The 24,368-nt window shown below is 42.5% G+C and overlaps 1 protein-coding gene and 1 non-coding gene across 2 annotated transcripts in view; both read left to right on the forward strand.

Annotated features, from left to right (window-relative positions):
- LOC124550806 overlaps nucleotides 1–24,368 on the forward strand; it is a 409,782-nt gene that overhangs the window by 37,564 nt on the left and 347,850 nt on the right. The window lies entirely within an intron of this gene.
- Nucleotides 12,022–12,096, forward strand: Trnat-ugu. The gene has a single exon. It is a non-coding gene; the product is annotated as a tRNA-Thr (tRNA).

The raw sequence follows: 24,368 nt of genomic DNA on the forward strand, positions 1-24,368 counted from the left end.
TGTCATATTAAGTAACGAATACAAACAAAAACTTGGCGGATAAGAGAAGCATAGTTTATACCTACCACGTGGTTAAGTAACAGGGAGGGAGAAGGACATGTTTCATACTGAGGACGAAAGCGTGTAGTTTAGGCTCCGACTTAGTCATTTTTGTTAGTCAGAGCAGATAGGGAAGATCTGTGGTTTCATTCATTTCATATTAATAGTTCTAATAGTTAAGATAATTAAATATGTCAGGTTCTCAGGCTGTGCAATATCGGGCCAACGTCATATTAAAATTCCCCACAAATCTTGCTATTGCACGATTCTGCTAGCTGGCCAAATGGAAACACAATGAGGCACGCCCCTTCGAAACACTGCCAGGTGCCGATAACGCTGTCTTTGAGGAGCATGCGGCATCTCCGTGTCCTTCATAATGAGCATTCAACATATAATAATGCTCTTCTCGTGCCTTATATACCCTACCAGGCCTGGTAACAACACTAGCAGCATCAAGCACTCGGTCGGCTATTCTGACTGACAGACCCCTACAACTGTCGTGACTTACATATGCGATGACGGTGTGTATATGTACGACGTTACATTGTCTTTCTACCGTGTATTATGGGTGTTTTTCTTAGACAGTTTATATCTAGGTTACAAGGTCGGAAGTGCTACTTCACCTGAACTCTTGTGTGGCGGGAAACAGGCAGTGGAGTATTGGAAGAAAACATAGCGACTATCGTCTGGATTGAGGTAGAGACGCAGCGACACGCGTGAATCAGAATGATAGAGCGTGGATTCGAACCCAGCCTCTCCCCAGTGTGAGCTCAGTATCTCAGCCACTGCGCTACAGAGAGTTGGACCGCTATTACCTTGGACTGTTAGCGCGGCGTGGACCTGTTAAGCGATTACTGAAACCTGAATCTGCAGCCGGCTGCGGAGTTGGTGCGTCGCCAGAGAAACGAAGCAGGCGTTCTCGCACAGGGAAAGTCACCTGCTCATTTGCACAAGATTACCCACACCTGTACCTACAGCTGTTACTGTGGTTAAACACGAAACAGGTTAACAAAATTGCAAGCTTTCACTATTTGATACAATACCTTATTCTTCCATGTAATTGATACCTAATTCTATTTTACGCCTCAAACAGTTGAAAAAACACTGCGCTTTGGGTGGGCGGTCGATAGTTATAACTACGGGAGGAGCACTAATAATGCGAAATACGGTCTCATAATGAAATCACGTTTCGTGGTACGATTGTGGAAAGTGCTTCTGTAACACGTCAGGTAGTCATATTAGATCCTTTGCCAAGACCGCCACAGAGCTTCCTCCCACACTGACTACACTGTACTGAAACAGCTACATTCATTACGTCGACACTAATCAAGAAACTGTGGCATATCATAAGCTACCATGCAATACATCGTTACGGGTGGAGGTGAACATGCTCTTAAACTGACTGATATAATCATCCTAAGTGTTCAGACTATTAATATCTCGGTGAAACCACAGAAGTTAGAACCTATGCTATACGCTTTCGTCCTCAATCTGAAGGAAAGCTCTGCAAAACTGGCCAATCAAGAAGTTCCATCTCTCTGACTAAGCTATCTTCTCACAATCACAGTTTGATGTTGAAGCTATAGCAGTAGCCGTGTTTGCAGACTAAATTATGCAAACAACTGTTGTTTGTAAATGCCCAATTATATTTCATCATCTTTGTGCCACCAGCAGAGGATAGTTTCATTGAAATCTATAAAAGGCAAATTTCTTTTATGTTAAAATTACTCTAACATGTACTGAAAGGTGGACTGTACAGATAGTTTTAGAATGAGTGGAAATTTCATGTTATGAGAGCGAAGCTGACGTGTGTGACATCTGTGGAATGTGGACAGTAGTATCTCTGAAGTTGTGTATCTTTGGCTCAGTTGTAAAGCGGAGAGCAATGGAGTGTTGGACATGGAGTAAGCTGGCAGAACTTTTAGCGTAGGGCATACTGCTGGGGGATTCTTCTGAAGAAAATTGTTAGCAATTATTAATCTGATGGAAGGACTTACAAACGCCGCATTTATGGAACAGAGAGAATGGATGGGCATAGTGGATATTTTTATAACAATTTTGCTGGCGTTTACTGATAATGTTAGCGATTATTGCAACAGAGCAGTCACCTTCCCGCTTGAGTTTAGGTCAATTCAGTTTAATTGACTTCGGTTTGCATAATCGTAAAAGCATTGACTTGAAATACTTTTAGAAAGAAAGTAATGTTTTTGATCTTTTGTGAGTTACCTGTTCTTGTGAAGTAACAGTTTAAAATAAAGCATTATCATTATAATGAACTGGTTAGTATTTTCATTTCAAGTAAGAAGTTTTTTTCGTATGAGAAAATCATGCCAATCTTTCTCCACATAGTGTAGTTTTACTTCAGCACATTTTAACTGGTGCGATTTCTTCTTATTGTGCTGTTGCTGCTGATTACGGTGTAATTTTTGAGCTGAGATTGTTTTGATATTTTGTTGATGCTTTCGTTTCTCATCTCACGTTTCCACTGCGCGAATTCTAATTTTTTTCCTTTGTGATTCAGATTTTTAATAGGTCAGTGAACGCTGTGTGTGTTATTGTGTTGCTACGTAATTTCAATGCTTCAATTTTTCTGGGCGGTGCGCAGATTGACTCTGGTTGTGGCTGTTGAATAACAGTTTTGATTTTATTTCCTGCACTGTGCGACAGTTAGTTTTGTCTTTGTGCAAATGTGTTCACTGATACACATTGTTCGCAATAGTAACTTCAGCTCAACCTTTTTATAACAAAGGGCGGTTCAATCGGTGATGAGTAAAAAGCAGGCAAGCATTTTAATGCTCACGAAAGAACGAACGATCGAGTCAGCGTAAATAACTTTTTGTGTTGTAGGTAGATGTGTGTTTATCTGTTTTCACAGAATTTTTAACACACTGAAAAAGCTATAAAGACAATATGACACCAACACCCCTCCTTCCCCCCCCCCTCCCCCCGCACCACGCACACACACACACACACACACACACACACACACACACACACACACACACACTATATATATATAGCGCTCTCGCAGGCGTATACGGAATGACGTGTTATTCTGCTTTTTTAATACCAGGGCTTGTTCAAAAGTAAATCCTCCGAATTTTTTGTGTGAAAACTCTTGAAAGCCCTTTAAATGAAACGAGCATTACTGACATTCTACATCTATACTCTTCATGGCTACGTATTTTCAGTCTTTTGCTGCTAGAGAGCTCCGAACTGTAGCGTGTAACATGACGGTGTTATACTGTCGCTGCGTGGGGAAGTCTGCTGTAATCGAGTTTAGAATTCGAGGAGTTCGTCCACACACGGAGCACCGTCTCCTTCAGCATGACAATGCACAGACCACACACGAGCGGTGCGACATCTGCAACAATCAGACGTCCTGGGTTCACCGTCGTCGATCATCCTCCATACAGTCCCGACACGACCCCATCCGACTTTTATTTGTTTCGAAAGCTCGAACAGCTTCGAGGACTTCACTTTGATAGTGACGAAGCTGTGCAAGCACACATGAGGTTGTGGCTCCGTCAACGAAGTCAAACATTCTACAGTCACTGTATCAACCAACTCGTCTCTCTTTGGGAGAAATGTGTTCGTCCTGTTGGGAAATAAATCTGTACACGTGGAGAATTAAGATGTATAATGTTAATAACGTTTGTTTTATTTAAAAAGCTTTAAGAGTTTTCATATAGAAAAATCGGAGACATCACTTTTCAGCACGCTCTCGTATTTTATTATTTGCTTATTTACACGTCAAGTTCCGGAGGACCAAATTGAGGATCAAATCTGCAAGATCATGGAACGTGTCAGTACATGAATGTAAAATATAAAAGTAACAACAGATAAAAATAAAATGTTTATGAACAATAAAGTCAAGCTATAAGATTAACTGCACACAATCAGCAATATAACATAAGAATCAGTTTAATTTTTCAAGGAACTCCTCAGCACAATAGAAGGAGTGATCCATTAGAAAACTCTTCAGTTTCGCAACACAATCAAACGCCTTAGTTAAATCAAAAAATATGCCTAGCGTTGGAGACATTTTGTTTCATCCATCCAGTACCTCACAGAGAAAAGAGAATATAGCGTTCCCAGTTGTTAAACGACTTCTAAAGCCGATTGTACATTTGATAGCAAATTATGTGATATAAAATGATAAATTATCGTTACATACACAGCCTTTTCAGTGACTTTAGCAAACACTGATGGCATAGAAATAGGTCCAAAATTACCTACATTAGCCTTTTTATAAAGCAGCTTTACTACTGGGTACTTTAATCGCTCAGGAAACTGACCATTCCTAAAGGAAAAATTACAAATATGGCTAAGTACAGGGCTAACATGTGCAGCATAGTACTCTAGTATTCTTCTTGGCACTCCATCATATCCATGAGAGTCTTTAGTCTTCAGTGATTTAATTATTGACTTAATCTGCCCCTTGACTGTATCACTTCAGACATCAGTCTCGGAAAGGCATTTGCCAAGAGAGTTATATGATTACCTGGAGAAACTAAATTTGTATTTAAATCATCAGCAACGCTCAGAAAATGATTGTTAAATATTTTACATATACCTGTTCTATCAGTAAAAGAAATATTTTTACTACGAACTGACTTTATATCGTTGACCTGGTGCTGCTGACCAGACACTTCTTACACAACTGACCATGTGGTTTTAATTTTATCCTGTGAATTAGCTATTGTATTTGCGTACCACACACTCTTTGCCTCCCTAATAACATTTTTAAGCACGTTACAATACTGTTTGTAATGGGCTACTGTAGCTTGATTGTGACTACTTCTAGCGTTTTGATATAATTCCTGCTTCGTTTTACATTACATCTTTATCCCACTACTCAGCCACTAAGGCTGCCTTTTCCTGCTAGTAATGTTCCATTATTTAAGCGTTATTGTTATCTTTCTTTATTCCATACTTTATACTAGATTTTATTTTTATGCATCTTTTATACTGTCAGTTATTTATAGAGGTCTCCCTTGCCAACTGATTCGGAAAGTTGGTTCATTTGCGAGAAGGGACCAAACAGCGAGGTCATCGGTCCCATTTGGTTGATGGAAGGATGGGGAAGGAAGTCGGCCGTGGCCTTTCAAAGGAACCATCGCGGCATTTGCCTGGAGCGATTTAGGGAAATCACGGAAAACCTAAATCAGGATGGCCGGACTCGCGATAGAACCGTTGTTCTCCAGAATACGAGTCCAGTGTGCTAACCACTGCGACACCTCGCTCGGTAAAGACAGGAGTGTAAAGGGCGTAAGTCCGGTGACCGAACTTGGGTACTCCAAAGTACTTCGTCCTTCACATCTCGAACGAGATGTGCGATTGAGACATTCCCTCACGTAACATTAAAAGTTAGAGTGCAGCCCCCTCCCCCTGTTGAAAGTAATAATCTTCATTGTCAAAAATGTCATTAACATTTAGATTTCTCAACTGCTACATTTCTAGGTAAGAGTCTCCTGCGACAGGCTCTTGAAAGAAGTACACCCCAATAACCATCTAAACAGCAGACCATACGAGGCTATTACACCTGGTACATTAACATGCGTTTCTTCAGTTGCGTATGTATTTTCGTTAGCCCAGCACACGAAATCATGGCAGTTAACTGCTCCATAAATTTAAATATCGCTTCGTCCGATCAAAGAATTTGATCTTGGAAACGTTCAGCTGCATCACACAAGCTGATGAACCATTCATAAAATTCAATTCGTCTATCTCGATTATTCTCGTTCAGAGCATAGAGAAGTGTGTAAATGTTAGGCTTTGATTTTGAATCTGCAAAATTCTGTTCACAGTGGTTCTGCTGAGGCCAATTTCACGATTGTCTGTATGCCTGAATCGCTTCATCAACACATTCTTCGTCTGGTGAATGTCCCTTTCGTCCACTGAATCCCCTCTTCGTATCATGCACTGTTCCATCGACTTCAAACTTGTCCCGGATTCTTGTAATTGTTAACTGTGTTCCAAATTCAACTCTCCAACGTCGTCGAACCACACTCACATTGCCTGCTCTGCACTGACCCTTCAGTACCCACTTCCGTTCTTCAAACGATAACGCCATGTTTATTTCCAGTCCTGCAACAAATGGAACAATTGCTATGTTTCTAACTGCCTTATGAATTATTACCCACAGAAAATTACTGCTGTACGCTTTAATTGAAGCAAGACTCAGGGTCTATACGTTAGGGGCATGGTATCTAATAAGAGCAGTGTGCAGAATGTCTGGGCCGTATGTAGCATGGCTAGACCTTTCTGGCAAGGTTTTTAATTTTATTTTAATACTTTTCCTAGGAAATATAATGAATACCTAGGTATTCTATAAAATGCGAAATGGACACAGGCAAAGTACACAATTACAATGAAATGACATACTCAAACTAGAAAGTTATATATTAAATGAAAGTTAAGTTGTTGTTGTGCTCTTCAGTCCAGAGACTAGTTTGACGCAGCTCTCCATGCTACTCTATCCGGTGCAAGCTTCTTAATCTCCCAGTAACTATTGCAACCTACGTCGTTTTGAATGTGGTTCAAATGGCTCTGAGCACTATGGGACTTAACATCTGTGGTCATCAGTCCCCTAGAACTTAGAACTACTTAAACCTAACTAACCTAAGGACATCACACACATCCATGCCCGAGGCAGGATTCGAACCTGCGATCGTAGCGGTCACGCGGTTCCAAACTGAAGCGCCTAGAATCGCACGGCCACACCGGCCGGCTTTTTGAATGTGCTTACTGTGTTCATTTCTTGGTCTTTCTCCACATTTGCATCCACTTTAGAGTCACAGATAATTTCCATTCTTCGATAAAGTAATGAACTGCGTATTTCAGTAATTACTATCACACTGTCTCAAATACGTTTCCAAATAACTACAGTTTGCTAATAAAGTCTTAGCTGACACCGACTGCGGCGGACGATATGTCCGTCCTTCGACACTTCCGAACCAGCTCTGATCTTACAACCGAACCACTTCGCCCGCCATCCAATTTAGGTGCGATCCGAAGATCTCCGAAGTGCTTCGTCTGCCATTTCATTTAGCAGTTGTTTATTACTCTGCTGGTTACTAATACTTCTCAAATAGTGGAACGATGGCACGTTATCGAGAGATGGTTTAATAAGAAACGCAAGGTAATACGCTGTTTAATTTTTCTTATATCAATAACAGAAGATTATCACTTTGGCGCGCAACTATCAAACGCATCACCAAATCGCGGAGAAGGTCAACAATTTAAGCGGTCTTTCTCGCGATTCTCGTACCGAACCAGCCATCTGTTATCAGTACCTCACACCACATTACGTCGTCTTCCCACTGCTGCCTTTTCAAATGTAAGAAGAGCTTCTTGTGTCTGAATATGATGGCTGCAAAGCCAGAAATATTACAGTATCTCATTTTCTCGGTGTGCACAGTGACTGGCAGCTCTACCTTACTCTCTTCGCAACTACTGCCTCGCTTTCATGTGTTGCTGTAAGAGTCGTAGATCACTTTCCGCTCCCTGTACTGCACACGCCTGCACTATAAACATTTTGCTTGCAGACACTTTTGGTGCTGTACAGGCAGCCGAACTCTGCCTGCAGACTGCGGTGATGTACCGGCTCTGTATAGTACAGCGAACAGGCTGGCTCTGACGGCTGTGTATACAGCAGACTCCAGCGTGGGTTTGTTTACGCGCCGGCCCAGTTCCAGGAATACACACAGGAGTGCGTCGTGCGCGAACATAGGGGGAACGCTGGTCACCCACCTCCATCTACTGGTGATCCGCAACTTCTCACACACTACGATAGCCGGGGATCCCTTACTGGATCACTTTCTTGTCCGCCCGTCTGTCTGTCCGTGTGTCAGTCCGTTCTACTGGTGAAATCTCTGTTTCTCAGGAATGGACAGATGTATCAAGTTTAAATTTATATCACGTACTAAGGCTTACGGTGTCGTGGATGTGTAAAGAGCATCTAAGTCACTGAAATCAGAAGATACCGCCATTTATGTCATGTTTTGATACTCGAAAACTCGCTCATCAAAGCCTATATGGTACTTGCTGTTGACCTAGAAATTTGACAAGTTGGGAGGTTCCGCAACACAAGTAAAGGCAAATATCTGAAGTGTGTTAATTTGTAATTACATGACACGAGAAAAATATTTCTGTCATTTGATGTCCGACTGTCTATCCGTCTGTTAAGAAGCCTTTTTATCAGGAACTAGTAGGCTTATCAAGTTGAACCTTACATCGCGTATTATGGTATGTGGACCGTTGGTGGTATAAAAATTTAAACTTCAAAAGTCAATGCAGTCAAAAGACACTGCCATTTGTGTCACATCTTTCATTACTCGCAAGCTCATTGATCAAAATCTATAGGATACTGACTGTTTGCCTAGAATCATGAAATTTGGCAGGAAGGAAGGGTACGTAGTACAAGCAAAGGGAGAAAACCGAAACTGTTAATTTGTAACTGTATCACACATGTGTCTCTCTGTCCGTCCGTCTGTAAAGATGCCTTTTTCTCAGGAACGGGTAGGTGTGCCAAGTTGAAATTTATATCACATACTAAGTGAAACTTGGACGATAAATAGTTCGGACAAGAAGAGAATAGAAGCTTTCGAAATGTGGTGCTACAGAAGAATGCTGAAGATTAGATGGGTAGATCACATAACTAATGAGGAGGTACTGAATAGAATTGGGGAGAAGAGGAGTTTGTGGCACAACTTGACTAGAAGAAGGAATCGGTTGGTAGGACATGTTCTGAGGCATCAAGGGATCAGCAGTTTAGTATTGGAGGGCAGCGTGGAAGGTAAAAATCGTAGAGGGAGGCCAAGAGATGAATACACTAAGCAGATTCAGAAGGATGTAGTTTGCAGTAGGTACTGGGAGATGCAGAAGCTTGCACAGGATAGAGTAGCATGGAGAGCTGGATCAAACCAGTCTCAGGACTGAAGACCACAACAACAACTAAAGTGTACGGACCCTGGTGGTGTAAAAATTTTAAACATCTAAGTCGATGCTAAAGATACGGGCATTTATTACATATATTTTCGTACTCGCAAAATCACTCATTACAACGTGTAGGCTACTTTCAGTTTACCTAGAATCATAAATTTGGCAAGAAGCAAGGTTTAACAGTGCAAGTAAAAGGGAAAAAACATCAGAAAACTGTTAATTTTTGATTATATCACACGAAAGAAATGTTTCTTTAATCATTTGTTATTTAGTTTTAAATTTAACATGAAAACATTATCGGGGTCCATACCTTGACACATTATCAGTGTCCGTAACAGGCAAAAATCGTAGAGTTTTTCGACTCCCGGGGTGGCTGAATTGTCAACAAACGTAACTGAGTTTGTGTGGAACCGTCGAAACCTCAGAGTGCGAAACCTACCCGAACCTGCCAAATGGTTTCCCTTTCTTCCTTTTAAAGACGGGGCGGGGGGGGGGGGGGGCGGGGCGGTGGTGGTTTGTCGATCAGAAAGGTATCTCACACATTATACATCGTGCTGGAAACAACTACTTGCTGTACTTGATCCTCTTTTTCCGGCTGTTTTCTGAACTGGAAAAAAGTGCGTTCGTGTAGTACCTAACTTGTTCACAGTATAGGATTTTCAAAATTAGCCGACCGGCGTGGCCGAGCGGTTCTAGGCGCTTCAGTCCGGAACCGCGTCTCAGGTTCGAATCCTGCCTCGGGCATGGATGTGTGTGATGCCATTAGGTTAGTTAGGTTTCAGTAGTTCTAAGTTCTAGGGGACTGATGACCTCAGATGTTAAGTCTCATAGTGCTCAGAGCCATTTGAACCATTTGTTCCAAAATTGTACAACTTCGATTACCACGTTTTTTTGGCGGGGTAGATTGAGGTAGACTTTCCCGTATCCAATCTACATTGCAGTTCATGATGATAGTGAGCAAGTCCATTCCCTGATAACCTGCTCAGGCATACAACTGAAGACCACGCACTAATAAATAAGAGTTGAGTACTTATTTTGCTAAAGCAGCCACTGATTGGAAATTTCATAGTAACTAGTTTTCTAATGTTGATGTTCTAGCAAACCGGTTTTCATCTATGCTAACTGCGCTGAACAAACAAAAGTACTTTGGTGCGTTTTTCTTGAGACTCATAAAATGGACGTGGGACAGTCTGTTAACTCAATAATTCAATTATGTTCGTTCACAAAATACGATATGGATTCGCAAACTGCGAATACGTTCTGATGACAGCTGCACATTTTATTAGTGACACATGAAAGTTTCTGTCGGACCGGGACTCGAAGACGAATTTCCCGCATAACGCGAACGGTCGCCTCGACCTCTTCCACTTTACTTCCGCCAGTATCTCATCTCCTACCTTCCAAACTTCACTCTTAGAAGAAGAGCCAAAGAAACTGGTTCACCTGCCTAATCTCATGTAGGGCCCCACGAGCACGCAGAAGTGCCGCAACAGGACGTTGCATGGACTCGACTAATGTCTAAAGTAGTGCTGGAGGGAATTGACACGATGAATCCTGAATGATTGTGTATAAATCATTAAGAGTGCGAGGGGGTTGAGATCTCTTCTGAATAGCACGTTGCAAGGGATCCCAGATATGCCCCCGCAGAGTTTGGTGGCCGGCGGAAGCGTTTAAACTCACAACTGTGTTCCTGGAGCTACTCTGTAGCAATTCTGGACGTGTATGGTGTCGCATTGTCCTGCTGGAAATGCCCACGTCCGTCGGAATGCATAATGGACATGAATGGATGCAGCTGAGGACACATGGTGCTTACGTAGGTGTCACCTGCCAGAGTCGTATCTAGACGCATCAGAGGTCCCATATCACTCAAACTGCACCAGCCCGACGCCATTACAGAGCCAGCACCAGCTTGAATAGTCCTCTGCTGACATGCAGGATCCATGGATTCATGTCGTTGTCTCCATACCCGTACACGTCCCTCCCTCGATACAATTGGAAACGAGACTTGTCCGTCCACGCAACGTGTTTATAGTCGTCAACAGTTCAATGTCTGTGTCGACGGGCCCAGGTGAGGCGTAAAGCTTTGTGTCGTACAGTCATCAAGGGTACACGAATGGGTCTTCGGCTCCAAAAGCCCATATCGATGATGTTCCGTTGAATGGTTCGCACGCTGACACTTGACGATGGCAGAGCACTGAAATCTGCAGCAATTTGCGGAAGGGTTGCACCTCTGTCACGTTGAAGGATTCTCCTCAGTCGTCGTTGGTCCCGCTCTTGCAGGATCTTTTCCCGGCCGCAGTGATGTCGGAGATTCGCTGTTTTACCGGATTCCTGATATTCACGGTACACTCGTGTAATGGTCGTACGGGAAAAACCCCACTTCATCGTTACCTTGGAGGTGCTGTGTCCCATCGCTCGTGCGCCGACTGTAACACCACGTTCAGACTCACTTAAATCTTGACAGCTTGTCATTGTAGCATCAGTAACCGCCCTGAAAACTGCGCCAGACACTTGTCGTGTGTAGGGCTAGCCGACCGCAGCGCCGTGTTCTGCCTGTTTACATATCTGTGTATTTGAATACACATGTCTATACCAGTTTCTTTGGCACTTCAATGTATATAATGCCGGTTTCCGACATCGCACGCTTCTCTTCATGTAAATCACTACCTCGAAAGAATAACTTCCAAGGTAGTGCTGCAGGTTGTCTTGTCGAGAGGAGGAAAGACATTAGAAGAATCGGACGGATGACCCTCGTAAAGAAAAGATGTATGAAGATGGCATCTGTTCTTCCGAAAATGCCCGAAAGCACCGATACCATCTTCATATGGTTAAGGCTAACCGACCATTGACCTCCTCCTGTGCTGGATGCACACGCATTGCCCGAACTCTTACGGGACTCGGTAAGATTGTCTGCTACGATTAATGAGTGTAATGGGCAGGGGCACTACGAATGTAGTGTGTGGACATTAAGTTGTGAGTGTGGGTCTCACGGGGAGCGTGCAAAGGATAAATCCCTGCAGTCGCACTATCCTCTGTGCCCTCGGTGGCTCAGATGGATAGAGCGTCTGCTATGTAAGCAGGAGATCCCGGGTTCGAGTCCCGGTCGGGGCATACATTTTCAACTGTCCCCGTTGATTTATATCAACGCCTGTTGACAACTTAGGGTCTTGATTTAATTATCATTTCAGTAAAGAGAAACTTTTCAGGCAAAGAGCTGTATATACACTTTTCCGTATAAGGAGCGAGCTGGTAACAGTTCGACCGTTGTGAGGACACGGCCCGGTATGTGTTCACTCTTCCATTGACAGCTTCACAGGTTGCGGAGAATCTGGTGTCGCAGTTAACGGTGTCCGCCCAGCGGTAAGCAGCGACAATAGACAGCGGTTGTTCCAGAGCGCCTTCTTTCCAGGCGTGTCGTTTTGTCCCTGCCGACGCCCCCCGTTCGAGACGAAAGTGCTGCATTCTTTCGGCGTCAGGCGAGTTACGGGCGCCGGAATGTGCGTGTCAGGGGATAATGCGGCGGCTATACGGAGAACCCGGCTGACTGAGGCGGAATGTACTTGCCGCGCACCTGCGCCCTTTGGCTGGAGTCGCGTTACTGGAAACAATGGGCGCACCTCACAGTGATCGTGTCTGGCTGGCGTCTGCCGTTATGTGGGAGAACATAAAACGAAGGGTTTTCTCGTCGAGCAGAGAAATCACATTTTAGAGTGCAATTTACGTGTGAAGCAAATAGAAGTTTGGAAAGTGGAATAAAGGTCAAACAAATTAAGTAAAAACTATTTTTGTCGAGGGTATTGTTATTCTGTCAGAGATAGCAAAAGATGCGGAAGATCATTTGAACCGAAAAATGGTGTGCTAAAAAGAGGATATAAGTCGAACATCAATGAAAGCATAATACAAGTAGTAGAATGTACTCACATCGGACGAAGCTCAAGAAATTAGGTTAGGAAATAAGATACTAGAAGTAGCACGTGTGTTTCCCTATTTGGGTATCCCAGTATTTGGCCGTCAGTAGTTGCAATGGAATGTTGTCTACTCCGGGGCCTTGTTTCGACTCAGGTCTTTCAGAGCTCTGTCAAACTCTTCACGCAGTATCATATCTCCCATTTCATCTTCATCTACATCCTCTTCCATTTCCATAATATTGTCCTCAAGTACATCGCCCGTGTATAGACCCTCTATATACTCCCTACACCTTTCTGCTTTCCCTTCTTTGCTTAGAACTGGGCTTCCATCTGAGCTCTTGATATTCATACAAGTCGTTCTCTTATCTCCAAAGGTCTCTTTAATTTTCCTGTAGGCAGTATCTATCTTCCCCTAGTGAGATAGGCCTCTACATCCTTACATTTGTCCTCTAGCCATACCTGCTTAGCCATTTTGCACTTCCTGTCGATCTCATTTTTGAGACGTTTGTATTCCTTTTTGCCTGCTTCATTTACTGAATTTTTATATTTTCTCCTTTCATCAATTAAATTCAGTATTTCTTCTGTTACCCAAAGATTTCTACTAGCCCTCGTCTTTTTACCTACTTGATCCTCTGCTGCCTTCACTACTTCATCCCTCAAAGCTACCCATTCTTCTTCCACTGTATTTCTTTCCCCCATTCCTGTCAGTTGTTCCCTTATGCTCTCCCTGAAACTCTGTACAACCTCTGGTTCTATCAGTTTATCCAGGTCCCATCTCCTTAAATTCCCACCTTTTTGCAGTTTCTTCAGTTTTAATCTACAGGCCATAACCAATAGATTGTGGTCAGAGTCCACATCTGCCCCTGAAAATGTCCTACAATTTAAAACCTGGTTCCTAAATCTCTGTCTTACCATTATATAATCTGATACCTTTTAGTATCTCCAGGGTTCTTCCATGTATACAACCTTCTTTCATGATTCTTAAACCAAGTGTTAGCTATGATTATGTTGTGCTCTGTGCAAAATTCTACCAGGCGGCTTCCTCTTTTATTTCTTAGCCCCAATCCATATTCACCTACTATGTTTCCTTCTCTCCCTTTTCCTACACTCGAATTCCAGTCACCCATGACTATTAAATTTTCGTCTCCCTTCACAACCTGAATAATTTCTTTTATTTCATCATACATTTCTTCAATTTCTTCGTCATCTGCAGAGCTAGTTGGCATATAAACTTTTACTACTGTAGTAAGTGTGGGCTTCGTATCTATCTTGGCCACAATAATGCGTTCACTATGCTTCCGGAATGAGATTTTCACTCTGCAGCGGAGTGTGCGCTGATATGAAACTTCCTGGCAGATTAAAACTGTGTGCCCGACCGAGACTCGAACTCGGGACCTTTGCCTTTCGCGGGCAAGTGCTCTACCAACTGAGCTACCGAAGCACGACTCACGCCCGGTACTCACAGCTGTACTTCTGCCAGCTTTTCGTTCACTATGCTGTTTGTAGTAGCTTACCCGCATTCCTATTTTCCTATTCATTATTAAACCTACTCCTGCATTACACCTATTTGATTTTGTGTTTATAACCCTGTAGTCACCTGACCAGAAGTCTTGTTCCTCCTGCCACCGAACTTCACTAATTCCCACTATATCTAACTTCAACCTATCCATTACCCTTTTTAAATTTTCTAACCTACCTGCCCGATTAAGGGATCTGACATTCCACTCTCCGATCCGTAGGAAGCCAATTTTCTTTCTCCTGACAACGACATCCTCTTGAGTAGTCCCCGCCCGGAGATCCGAATGGGGGACTATTTTACCTCCGGAATATTTTACCCAAGAGGACGCCATCATCATTTAATCATACAGTAAAGCTGCATGCCATCGGCTGATTGGAGAATGGAATTGAAAACGTTCTCAGTGCCAAACCGTAGATTTCTCAGGAGGATGAAAAAATCATATCTCTATTTATACTTAACTAACTTCAAACAAAAATGAGGATTCAGTACAAACTAAGTTATGTGTGTGATACATAATAATAATAATAATAATAATAATAATAATTTTGTGTGGCTCAGTCGCCTGATGGGACGCCACTTTGGCAACTTGTATGTCCCTGACAGATCCCAGTTATCCAAGTGAATAAAGGGAACCTACAGTTTCACGTGTTGCTTCTGACGATTCCTGATCTCATTAAGGGGTGAAGGCTACGTTACAAGAAAGACCGAAAAATCCGTGGTTCGACCGAGTTTCGACCCGGCGACCTCTCGCCTTCCAGGCATCCACCTTAGCTGTATAGATCACCAGGTCCGACATGTGTACTACCGGAAAAAAATTAGGATACTCATTTAAAGATTTCCAATTCAATGAATATTTATTGTTGCAACAGTTCATATGGAGTGTATGAAATGATTACATTTATAGACCAATAGCACAAGCTATTCTGAGGTATCAGGTGTCAGACCATTCTGAAAGACCGATATTACTACGTGCTGTAGAATCCAAGGGTGGCATGCAGGCGTTGACTCTGGCGTGTAGTCGATCGTACGAGGTGCATTCCAGTTCTAAGGCCTCCGATTTTTTTTCTCCGGACTGGAAAGAGATAGAAACATGCGCATTGGTTTAGAATGAGGCCGCGCTCATTGTCAATACGTCCCAGAGATGGCAGCACCGTACGGCAGATGGAATTTTACCGCCAGCGGCGAGAATGAAAACTGTTTTAAATACTTAAAATGGCGACGTTTTCCTTACTTGAACAGCGTGCAATCATTCGTTTTCTGAATTTTCGTGTTGTCAAACCGATTGAAATTCATCGACAGTTGAAAGAGACATGTGGTGATGGAGTTATGGCTGTGTCGAAAGTGCGTTCGTGGGTGCGACAGTTTAATGAAGGCAGAACATCGTGTGACAACAAACCGAAACAACCTCGGGCTCGCACAAGCCGGTCTGACGACATGAACGAGAAAGTGGAGAGAATTGTTTTGGGGGATCGCCGAATGACTGTTGAACAGATCGCCTCCAGAGTTGGCATTTCTGTGGGTTCTGTGCACACAATTGTACATGACGACCTGAAAATGCGAAAAGTGTCATCCAGGTGGGTGCCACGAATGCTGACGGACGACCACATGGCTGCCCGTGTGGCATGTTGCCGAGCAATGTTGACGCGCAACGACAGCATGAATGGGACTTTCTTTTCGTCGGTTGTGACAATGGATGAGACGTGGATGCCATTTTACAATCCAGAAACAAAGCGCCAGTCAGCTCAATGGAAGCACACAGATTCACCGCGACCAAAAAAATTTCGGGTAACCGCCAGTGCTGAAAAAATGATGGTGTCCATGTTCTGGGACAGGGAGGGCGTAATCCTTACCCATTGCGTTCCAAAGGGCACTACGGTAACAGGTGCATCCTACGAAAATGTTTTGAAGAACAAATTCCTTCCTGCACTGCAACAAAAACGTCCGGGAAGGGCTGCGCGTGTGCTGTTTCACCGAGACAACGCACCCGCACATCGAGCTAACGTTACGCAACAGTTTCTTCGTGATAACAACTTTGAAGTGATTCCTCATGCTCCCTACTCACCTGACCTGGCTCCTAGTGACTTTTGGCTTTTTCCAACAATGGAAGACACTCTCCGTGGCCGCACATTCACCAGCAGTGCTGCTATTGCCTCAGCGATTTTCCAGTGGTCAAAACAGACTCCTAAAGAAGCCTTCGCCGCTGCCATGGAATCATGGCGTCAGCGTTGTGAAAAATGTGTACGTCTGCAGGGCGATTATGTCGAGAAGTAACGCCAGTTTCATCGATTTTGGGTGAGTAGTTAATTAGAAAAAAAAATGGGACGCCTTAGAACTTGAATGCACCTCGTACAGATGGCGACTACTGTCGTGGGATACGTTGTGCACCGCCACGCCTGCTCGACCTATTCACATAGTTCCCTAAGAGTTGTTAGTTGACGATTTTGAGGTGCTCGGTTGAAGAACAGGCCGGGAAATTGCTAGACAGCTGGCAGAGCACACTGAGTTTTCTTTTGGAAATTTGCGGTAAGTTCCTATGGGACCAAGCAGCTGATGTCAGGCTTACACACTACTTAATCTAACTTACGCTAAGGACAACCCACACGCCCATTTTCGAGGGAGGATTCGAACCTCCGACGGGAGGGAGCCGCGCGAATTGCGCAAGGCGCCCCAGAGCACGCGCCTACCTCGCGGCCCGCTGAGTTTCACTGGCACTGAGGTGTGGGCGAGCATCATCCCGGAAGAGCCACACATCACCTTCCTGTTGCACGAACGGTGGAAGAACAGGTCTAACAATATTCTGCCCGCACCGTACACCGGTTAGCGTCAGCTCCAGGAACACCAAAGGTGAACGAGAGCTGTAGCTTATCGCATCTCAGACCACAATGTCTATGATGGGGCCATTGACAAGTACACTCTACGAGACAGCGCTCACCAAATATGCGTTGTAAGCGCAAACACGTCACCACTTGCATGCAGGTAGAAGCTACTTTCATCGCTGAAGGCCATAGGGCGCCATTGCACCTTCCAAGTGATCCGCTGACATCAGTAGAGCCATGCACGTTCATGCGGTGGCATGAGTGGAAGATGGGCTAGAGGTGTGCGTGTCCGAAGTTCCACTGGTAACAACCGGTTCGTAACAATTCGTGTTGACACGTCTGGTCTCCCAAGCCCTTGCACCTGTGGTGTGGTAGCCGCACAGTCTGCCACTCCTGCCGCCCTTAAAATACTGCGGTCCCGGCAGGCGTGTGTAATGCGTGCGCGTCCAGAACCTCACGTGCTGGTGTGTGAATTTTCAAGTGACCACCGATACCAGCGTCGTTGCAGAACTGACGCCGCACCTCTAACTTGTGTGGCAATTCTCCGAAAGGACCATCCAGGCACTCGGAAGGCGAAAGTTTAGCCCATTCAGACTCGCTCAGTTTACTGTAAAAATCACGAGTGAGTCTCTGAGCATGGTTGCCTACTTGCTTCACACGTTTGCACCACACTAAGCTTTCTGGCTATGGACGTTCCCTATTAAAGGGTAGATACAGATTATCCCCCCGTCACCCCGGTCGTATATGCCGCCATTGGATTTCCGGCATTCTACATAATTAATTCATATGTAGGTTTAGATGAGTGAGGTTGTGAGTGTCAAAATATGTGACGTACTGAATATAGCCGCATATTTTGATTGCATTGACTCGGAAGCTTAAATTATTTACACTGCCAAGGTTCCATAGACGTTAGTATTTGACATAAATTTCAACATGATATACATATACCCGTTCCTGATAAAAAGATAGGCAGACTGACAGCAAGTGGCAAAACAGTGATCTAATTTCAAATTAACAATTTTAGGAACTTTTTTTTTACTAGTAATTTATGGTTCAACTTGACTAAAAGGCGCATTCTGTTGGCAGGACACATCATGAGGAATTGTCTGTTTAGTAATGGAGGTTGTGATGTTACAAAATAAAAGTGATGTTGTTATTCAATGGAAAGTTGGAAATTGAGATTTAGCTTACTGTTTTATCAATCACAATTGGCGTAAGAATCATGGATTGACCATTGTCATAAAATATTGCATTATGAGATGTGAATAGTTTTTTTACTTGCAGTTTCGCGTGGCTTGAGGCAGTCACAACTAGCGTCCTATTGATTAAGAAATTGCGTTATCGTCTTTCTAATTACTTCATGATCGTAGATACGATCATACCCGGTCGTGAAGTTATTGTTATGACAAAACAATTTCCTAAGGGACCAGAAAGTTCTTAAGGGCGCAAAAACAACTGTAACATCACGCAAAAGGGAAATTCAGCATTAAAGCTGATGCAAGAAGACGATAAAGCAGTTTTCTTTTTATCAATGTAACACGCACATTGGACTGCTGATCTTGGTGTCTGTAATCTTAGCAAAACGCATAATTAAAATGAAAATAATACTGAGGAGATGATAGGAATGAGCATTGCTAAATGATTCAGTATTTCCAGAACAAATGTTTATTATAACTAAAACATATATCGTACCTTAAGCTTAGAACTACAATGACGGTAGATTTTTATGTCCGTGTCATGTCCATTGAGCGCTCTTTTATATAGACAGCCATTGTCCTCTTGAGTCGCTCGTCCGTCATCACGATAAGTTATAACAGTTCTTCTTTTTACACTTCAAACTTATACTGAACGCGTTTTTATACATTTAGTAAAAATTTAGATCAGACTGCCACAAATCTGCGTCCGTCTTACTTAAGAAAAACAGTACAAGTCTTTTGCGCTCAAGGCTTCATTTGTTCTCCAGCGAACAAAATAGTGAAGGATCGCATTTCCATCCGTATTCTACTGTTTTTATTGCCGCCCAAAGACGACGAATTACATCATTAGAAAATTCCACCGTCGCTATGCGACGCCTTATTATACATTAATCATTATTTATAAACAAGTATTTGCCTTCTGGCTGAAAGTATTAACTACCCGTATTTGCTGTTTTAATGAAGTCAAAAATAGCGAATATCACAAGGTGTGTGTGTGTGTGTGTGTGTGTGTGTGTGTGTGTGTGTGTGTGTGTGTGTGATGGGAGAGTGGGGGTGGGGGGGGGGAGGGGAGTAAAAAATAGTACGGCAAACCACGACCTGCCTACAGTAAGCAGATTCAATTGGATATAGGTTGCAGTAGCGACACAGAGATGAATAGGCTTGCACAGGAATAGAGTGAGTTGGAGAGCTGCATCAAAGGAGTGTTTGGGCTGAGGACCACAACAAAAAAGCGGTGATAACAGAGGACGATCCCGTAAGTGATACAATATTTGTCGTGGAATACCTAATTTGGAAGTAAAAGTTTATCATAATTAATGTAACGATATTAACGAGACGTGTGACGTGCATTTTATCAAATGGCTCTGAGCACTATGGGAGTTAACTTCTTTGGTCATCAGTCCCCTAGAACTTAGAACTACTTAAACCTAACTAACCTAAGGATATCACACACAACCATGCCCGAGGCAGGATTCGAACCTGCGACCGTAGCGGTCCCGCGGTTCCAGGCTGTAGCTCCAGAACCGCTCGGCCACTACGGCCGGCTTGCATTTTATCGTCAGGCATTGTCTGAACATGAAAGTTGACGATGATACTTTATTAGTAATTATTGTTATTTAGTAATTATTATTGATTTAATTATTATTATAATTATTTAATTTATTGTATTATTAAATTAATTCATTATATTATTATAATTATTTTATTATTGTTGTTCTTCTTCTTCTTCGCGGACGGATCACTTTGGACCACGCGTAATCAACATTTGTTGGCCTTCCTTTTCGCCCAGTATTCCTTCATAAACAACGAATGGGCTAGCTTTCGTTGCGTAGACCATGTATGTCGGTTAGTTTTTCTCTCTTCTTCCTCAAAAACCCGTGTGTTTGTGATTTTTCTGATTTCATTTCTATCATGTAGATTTGGAGACCCTAATTCTCTCAGGTCTTTTTCCGTCTGTTTGTACCAGTTCGGTCTTGTAGTTTTGTTCTTTAAAAATGTATGGATTTTGTGCGTTAACCTGTTTGAGTCCATTCTTTCTAAGTGCCCCATGAATTGAATTCTTCTCATGCGCATTGTGTCTGCTATTTTGGAGATATTTTTATATATTTCTGCATTGGGTTTTGGATAATGTACCCCATCTTTAGTTCTTGGTCCTAGGATTTTCCTCGTTATCTGACGTTCTTTCACTTCTAATTCCTCTTTTAGTGTTCTGTGTTGAAGGTTTAGTGTGTCAGATGCGTAGAGAGCTTCGGGTCTAATTACTGTTGTATAGTGTCGTATTTTGCAGTTCCACGAGAGACTCTTTTTGTTGTAAATGTTTTTTGTTAACTGAAACGCCGTCTCCATTTTCTGGACTCTTGATCTGACAGATTTCTTTTCATTACAATTTTCTGCAATCCATTCACCTAAATATTTAAATTCTTTTACTCGAGAGATGTAGTTATTAACAATTTTGAGATCAGAAGGTGCATCTTTGACGTCAGTCATAAATTTTGTTTTTTCAAATGAAATTTGTAATCCTATTTTAGCTGCCTGTTCTTGTAATAATTCTAGCTGTTTCTGTGCATCGGTAATGTCTTGTGCGATCAGTGGCATGTCGTCAGCAAATGCTAAACAGTCTAATTCTATGCCCTTATGTCTTGGTCCCAGTCTGTGTGCTGGTGCACCTGCTTTTCTCCATTCTCTAACAACTTTTTCAAGAGCACAATTGAAGAGCACTGGGGACAGTACATCCCCTTGTCGTACTCCTGTGTCTATTTCAAATTCTGTGCTCAATTCTCCCATAAATTTTACTTTGGATTTGGTCTCCGTGAGTGTTTCTTTTATGATGTTTGTTGTCTTTTGATCTAGTCCAAATTCTGCTAATACCTCAAAAAGGGATTCTCGGTCTATACTGTCATAAGCTTTTTTAAAGTCGACAAACGTGATGACATAACTTTTGTTTGAAGTACTATGTAAATATTTCATTGAGTTTTTCAAGTTAAGGATTTGTTCTACGTAAGATCGACCTTTTCTGAACCCGCCTTGGTATTCGCCTGGTATTGAATCCAGCTGAGGTTCTGCGCGGTTTAGTAGGGCTTTAGACAGAATTTTGTATGTTATTGACAATAAAGAGATTCCACGGTAGTTGTTGGGGTCTGTTTTACTTCCTTTTTTGTACCGAGGATGTATGATTGCAGTCTTCCAATCTGTGGGGATTTTTTCAGTTTTCCAGATTTCATGTATAATTTCTTTGAGTTTTGCAATAAGATTTTCTCCTGCATTTTTCCATAGTTCTGCGATGATTTGGTCTTCTCCTGATGCTTTGTTATTTTTCAGTGACTGAATTATCTCTTTAATCTATCGTAAACTTGGTGGCTTTGAGTCTGGGTTTCGTTGTGTACGATGGAACTCAAATTTTTCTGCAGGCTTTTCACAATTCAGTAATTTAGAAAAGTATTTTGCAAGAATTTCACAGTTTTCGGTGTTGGTATGAGCAATTTCCCCATGGTCATTTTTGAACTGGAGTGATGGAGGAGAGTACTTTGTTAATTTTTGTTTGAATACTCTGTAGAAATTTCGGGAATTGTTTTTCTTGAAATCATTTTCTATGTCTTGCAATTTTTTGTCTTCGTGTTGTTTACGGACTGTTCGTATTGCTTTTGTGACTGTTTTCCTGGTATCTTTGAGATCTTCCATGGTCTTTTGATTTTTGTTGCACAACCAATTTTGCCACGCCTGTTGTCTGAGATTTATCAGTTGGTCACACTCATCTGTCCACCATGGGTGTTTACGTGTTCTTGTTTGCGGTGCTACAGTTTCAGCTGCATTTAAAAGTCCTGCTTGCAGTTGTTGCCAATTTTGTGGTTTTAAATTTTGCGTTTCTTTTGTAAATTGTTCATTGCCATTTATCTTTTGTACATCATATTTACGGTGTGGAGATTTCTTAGTGAATTTCCTTTTTTCTGGAATGACATCTAGGGAGAATTTTGTTGGGTAATGGTCGGAATCTAGATCTAGTGCATTAAGGACTTTAAGTTTCATGATTTCTACTGTATTTACGCGGGAGATCATTACATGATCCAACTGATATTCACCTAGTAATGGATTAGGTGAGATCCAAGTTTTCGTTTTCGAGGCTCTTTTCTTGAAAAATGTTGATTTGAAAAATAGGTCATGGTTTTTGCAGATTTCAATGAGTCGCATGCCATTCCGGTTGGTCTGTGTATACCCTGACCATTTACCTACCCAATATCGATATTTCTTTTCTTTACCGATTTGTGCATTGAAATCGCCCATAATGATTTTGACATGGTTATTTGGGATTTTTTGGAGAATATTATCTAATTGGTTCCAGAATTATTCTACTTCTTCTATTTTGTTTTTGTTAGTGATGGCCGGCCGCGGTGGCCGTGCGGTTCTAGGCGCTCCAGTCCGGAGCCGCGCTGCTGCTACGGTCGCAGGTTCGGATCCTGCCTCGGGCATGGGTGTGTGTGTGATGTCCTTAGGTTAGTTAGGTTTAAGTAGTTCTAAGTTCTAGGGGACTGATGACCACAGCAGTTGAGTCCCATAGTGCTCAGAGCCATTTGAACTATTTTGTTAGTGATGTTAGTTGGTGCATGTCCGTTGATTAGGGTGTATATCTTATTAGCTGATTTTATTGTCATCGTGGAGAGCCGACCCGCGTAAGATTTGAAAGTTGCGACTGAATCAAGTATTGATGTATCTACTATAAATGCAGTTCCAAATTGTGGACAATTTGCCATGGCTCATTTTCCAGGTATTCCTTTGTATATACTGTATCCTTCCGAATCGAAAGGATTTTCATCTGTATATCGTAATTCCTGAAATGCAATAATTTTGATTTTACGTTCTCTGGATTTGTCCAGGATGTTTTTTCGTTTTCCCATTTTTAAGAGAGAATTTACGTTAAATGTCATTAGCCAAATTCTTGATTTTGGTTTGATTTTGTTATTACGGGATTTTGAGGTACTCCGCTTCACCTCCATGCACACTTCTGTGGTCTCCCCAGAATCCGAATAGACCACTTGCGGTTTCTCAACCGTGGGATTTGACCCACTGGAGTAATTTGTCTTTGAAGGTGCTGTATCCATGTTGATTTAATTTGACTGGGTTTGTGACTGAAATTGAGATTTCAGTCTGGTTAAGCTCAGAGTTCCACTTCTGAGTTTTATAGATCAGCCGCCACTAACATGTGGAACAGACGCTGTAGGGTTACCGCCACTAACCTGTGGAACTGTCGTGCCCTTTGTCCAAATAACCTTGGACGATAGCTTTTATGGTATCCCAAAAAGCAAGGTTGCCATTTCCGCCAGTTCCGCCATACCGATGAACTTCATCCCCGCCTTCGCTGCCGTTGAGGCCTCCACCGTGTCCCTGGCAAGGGGCCCTCACGAGGTACTATCACCCAGGCCAGCTGAACCCAGGTTTTTTAACGAGGTGTTACTCCTCCCCCTCCTCCTTTTTCAACCGGGCTTGGGACCGGCTATGGCGGAGTTATTATTGTTATTACTATTAATTTAATTATTATTAATTTAGTAATTATTATATATTAGTAATTACATACTTGGCAATCAAGGTAGACGTATCAAGTAAGTCCCAGTTCAAAATATGCCCCACTGCTCGTAATTCTGAAAATATGAGCGGGACCTAGAAGGTGACAGACTTCACTGGACGTTCAGCTAGTAATCTCTCGCCAACGCCAGCAACGTATTTCAGCTGTTGTTCCTTTCCGTACATTTCCTTTGAGTGCTGCGTGTGACCAGATTTGTGCAGTGAGACGATTGCAGATATTACGAGCAATTTGTAAGCAACCTACTCTGTATTATTCCTTTCAGACCCTCTCGCTATGTTGTGTATATTAACTTTTACTGTGTCTTAACTGCAGCAGAAGTATTTTTTCCCGATGGAAACCTGAAGTACACATTTTTGGATGTTGAGCCTT

The sequence above is a fragment of the Schistocerca americana genome, chromosome 9 (assembly GCF_021461395.2).
Source record: "Schistocerca americana isolate TAMUIC-IGC-003095 chromosome 9, iqSchAmer2.1, whole genome shotgun sequence".
Taxonomy (NCBI): Eukaryota; Metazoa; Arthropoda; class Insecta; order Orthoptera; family Acrididae; genus Schistocerca; species Schistocerca americana.